Source organism: Triticum aestivum, chromosome 5B (genome assembly GCF_018294505.1).
Source record: "Triticum aestivum cultivar Chinese Spring chromosome 5B, IWGSC CS RefSeq v2.1, whole genome shotgun sequence".
Lineage (NCBI taxonomy): Eukaryota > Viridiplantae > Streptophyta > Magnoliopsida > Poales > Poaceae > Triticum > Triticum aestivum.
Window position 1 is genome coordinate 285,444,251 of NC_057807.1, and position 4,779 is coordinate 285,449,029.

Genomic DNA, 4,779 nt, shown 5'->3' on the forward strand with positions numbered 1-4,779 from the left:
ACCCAGTCGTTGGGGGCACCCGACTAACCAAGGTTTTGATGGATGGTGGCAGTGTCCTGAATATATTATACGTTGAGGCCCTCCGGGGGATGGGCATTCTGATGTCCAAACTCAGTGAGAGCAACATGAGATTTCATGGCATCATTCCCGGAAATAAAGCCGATTCACTTGGTCTGATCACTCTTGATGTGGTTTTTGGTGATTCTCTGAATTACCGAAAGGAAAAGTTGAGTTTGAGGTAGTGGATTTTGAGAGTGCCTATCACGCCATTCTAGGAAGACCTGCTTATGCTAGTTTCATGGCTCGACCGTGTTATGTGTACCTCAAGTTGAAGATGCCTGGCCCCAAAGGCGTAATCACGATCACTGTTAACCGGCAAAGGGCAGAAGATTGTATCCAGAATGGTTCGAAGATCGCTGATGAGCAGATGGCAGTAGTAGAGTTTCAAGAATATCAGAAGACTGCAGATCCGAGTGATTTGCTGCGTGCCAAGAGGCCTGCCTCGGAGTCCACGTTTCAGTCGGCCGGCGAGACCAAACTAGTCCACATTCATCGACCGACCCCAATGCTGCTCCGACCCATATCTCAAAAACACTCAACAGCAAATAGGAAGAAGCGCTCATCCAGTTCCTCCGTGAGAACTGGGACATCTTTGCATGGAAGACATCTGACATGCTAGGTATACCCAGGGGACTGGCTGAGCACCACTTGCGAGTCGACTCTAAGGCAAAAGCCATTAAAGAGCATCTTCGTTGGTCCGCCACGGAGAAGAGAAAGGTGATTGGCGAGGAGGTGGCTCGGCTTCTGGCTGCCGAGTTCATCCGCGAGATATACCACTCCAAGTGGCTCGCCAATGTCGTTATGGTCCCCAAGAAAGATAAGTCACTTTGAATGTGTATTGATTTAAAGCACATCAATCGGGCCTTCCCGAAAAATCATTTTCCTCTGCCCCGCATCGACCAGATAGTCGACTCAACTGCGGGATGTGAACGATTGTCCTTTTTGGACGCTTATTCCGGGTACCATCAGATCCGACTGTATGGACCCGATGGGATAAAGACATCTTTCATCACCCCGTTCGGGTGTTTTTGCTATGTTACTATGCCCTTTGGCCTCAAGAATGTTGGCGCCACATTCATGCGTATGATTCAGAAATGTCTGCTCATTCAAATCAGTCAGAATGTGGAAGCATACATGGATGACATAGTGGTTAAGTCACGCAAAGGTTCCGACTTGCTGACTGACCTTGCTGAAACCTTTGCCAATTTAAGAAGATATGATATCAAGATCAATCCATCAAAGGCACATTCGGAGTCCCAGGCGGAAAGCTACCTGGTTTTCTCGTTTTCGAATGAGGGATCGATGCAAATCCAGAGAAGATTGGCACAATCCTCCAAATGAAGCGCCCTATGCGTGTGCATGATGTTCAGAAGCTTACTGGTTGCTTAGCTGCATTAAGTCGATTCATCTCACGCCTCGATGAAAAGGCACTGCCTCTTTACCGACTCATGAAGAAGTCTGACAAATTCGAGTGGAATGACGTAGCTGAAGCAGCGTTTGAAGAACTCAAAGCCCTGCTTTCCACCCAGCCGGTGCTTGCTGCTCCAGTCAGCAAGGAGCCTTTGCTGCTTTACATCGCAACCACTGGACAAGTTGTCAGCACAGTGCTTACGGTAGAGCAGGAAGAAGAAGTCAAAGCATTCAAAGTTCAGCGCCCTGTGTATTACATTTTAAAGGTCTTGACTCCATCCAAGTAGAGATATCCTCATTATCAGAAGCTTGTTTATGGGATTTACCTGACCACGAAGAAAGTTGCACACTACTTTTCAGACCACTTAGTTTCAGTCGTCAGCGACGCCCCATAGTCAGAAATTCTGAATAAGAGAGATGCAACTGGTCGAGTGGCAAAATGGGCGATTGAACTTCTTCCTTTAGATATCAAGTTTGAGGCAAAGAAAGCCATCAAGTCCCAAGCTATTGCAGATTTCCTCGTAGAGTGGATAGAACAACAGCAGCCGACTCAGGTTCAGTCGAAACATTGGACCATGTTCTTTGATGGATCCAAGATGTTGAATGGCTCTGGTGCAGGAGTGGTTTTAGTGTCCCCACGAGGAGACAAGCTCAGTTACATCCTCTAGATTCACTTTGACTCTTCAAATAATGAAGCTGAGTATGAGGCACTATTGTATGGGTTGCGTATGGCCATTTCACTCAGCGTCCGGCGCTTGATGGTCTACGGCGACTCAGACTTAGTGGTTAATCAAGTAATGAAGGAATGTGACGTCAGGAGTCCAGCAATGATCGGTTATTGCAATGCAGTGAGAAAGCTAGAGAAGAAGTTTGAGGGGTTAGAGCTCCACCACATATCCCGAATCAAGAATCAAGCTGCTAATGATCTGGCGAAGATAGGTTCCACTCGGAAGCCTATCCCCAGCAATGTGTTCTTGGAGCATCTCCACACCCCGTCAGTACAAGAAGATACCTTCAAGGAAGAGCCCCCGCAACCGATAAGTTCAACCGACCCGACTGGGATTGAGGTTCCAACTATGGTCGATTTGATCATGGAAGTCTTGGTGATCACGCCCAATTAGACGGTACCGTACATTGCGTACATACTCAGGCAGGAGCTCCTAGAGGATGAGGATGAGGCTCGCCAGATAGTCCGTCGATCGAAAGCCTTCACTGTGATAAAAGGACAGCTTTACAGAGAAAGTGTCACAGGAGTGACTCAATGCTGCATCACCTCGGAAGAAGGTCGAATGATCCTAAACGATATCCACTCGGGGACCTGTGGTCACCATGCTTCCTCTCGGACCATCGTAGCCAAAGCATACCGAGCAGGGTTCTATTGGCCTCGGGCAAATGAGATGGCAAAAGATATAGTCGACAAGTGCGCAGGTTGCCAGTTCTACTCCAACATGTCTCACAAGCCTGCGTCTACCTTGAAGACTATTCCACTCATCTGGCCATTTGCAGTCTAGAGGTTGGATATGGTTGGACCCTTCAAGACCGGCACAAGTGGTTTCACTCATTTGCTCATAGCAGTCAACAAGTTCACTAAGTGGATCGAAGCCAAGCCCATCAAAAACCTTGACTCAAGCACTGCCGTCAGTTTCATCAAGGAGTTGATATTCAGATATGGAGTTCCTCACAACATTATCACATATAATGGCTCCAATTTTGATTTTGATGAATTCAAGGCGTTTTGTGCATCCCAAGGCAGTAGGGTTGACTATGCATCTGTTGCACACCCGCAGTCGAATGGGCAAGCAGAAAGGGCAAATGGTTTGATCCGTCAAGGGTTAAAACCCCGACTGATGTGCGACCTCAAGCATGCTGCTGGAGATAGGGTGACTGAGTTACCATCCGTCCTTTGGGGGCTGAGAACGACGCCGAACCGGTCGACTGACTGAACCCCTTTCTTCCTAGTATATGGTGCCGAGGCTGTGCTTCCGAGTGACTTGCTGCACAATGCTCCCCGGGTGGAACTCTTCTCAGAAGCTGAAGTAGAGCAGGCACGCGAAGACGCGGTTGATCTCCTGGAAGTGGAACGCAATATGGCTCTGATTTGGTCGACCATTTATCAGGAAGATCTGCGTTGATTCCATGCCCGTAATGTCAGAGGTCGAGCTTTCTAGGAAGGAGACCTTGTGCTCCGAGCGGATCAGAAACGGCCTCACAAGCTTGCTCCGGCCTGGGAAGGTCCCTTGACCATCACCAAGGTGCTTCACAACGGGGCATACCACATCTAAAACGTAGCCAAGAATATGGACGAGCCTCGCGCATGGAACGTGGAGCTGCTTCGCCCTTTCTATACTTGAAATCACTCGGGTCGACGAGTTGTAATAACAAGTCCTTCAGTTTGCTTACCAAAGACAAGATTTTTGCAGTATCTGAATGATTGATTTCCCGTAATCATTTGTGTCTGAATCCCCCAGTGGGTGGCTTAGCCGCGAACCTGATTCGCCTAAGTTAAAAAACACTCCGAGTGGAGAGCAATCCTCCCACTCGGGCTTAGCTGCGACCCCGTACTCGCCTAAGTTAAAAAACACTCCGAGTGGAGAGCAATCCTCCCACTCGAGGGCTTAGCTGCGACCCTGTACTCGCCTAAGTTAAAAAAAACTCCGAGTGGAGAGCAATCCTCCCACTCGGGGGCTTAGCAGCGATGCCGTACTCGCCTAAGTTAAAAACACTCTGAGTGGAGAGCAACCCTCCCACTCGGGGGCTTAGCCACGACCCCGTACTCGCCTAAGTTAAAAACACTCCGAGTGGAGAGCAATCCTCCCACTCGGGGGCTTAGTAGCGACCCCGTACTCGCCTAAGTTAAAAACACTTTGAGTGGAGAGCAACCCTCCCACTCGGGGGCTTAGCAGTGACCCCATACTCGCCTACGTTAAAAACACTCCGAGTGGAGAGTAACCCTCCCATTTGGGGGCTTAGCCACAACCCCGTACTCGCGTAAGTTAAAAACACTCTGAGTGGAGAGCGATCCTCCCACTCAGGAGCTTAGCTGCGACCCTGTACTCGCCTAAGTCACAAAGATCCTCTAAGCTACATCACTAGTACAACATACACTCCATCTCGATCCGCAAGGACGACGAGGTGTCGAATGAACACAACGTCAGAGCTGCATCACAAGGATGACATACACTCCATCTCGATCTGCAAGGACGACGAGGTGTCGACTGAACACAACGTCAGAGCTGCGTCACAAGTACAACATATGCTCCATCCCGATCAGCAAGGTTGATGAGGTGTCGATTGAATACGTCGTCAGAG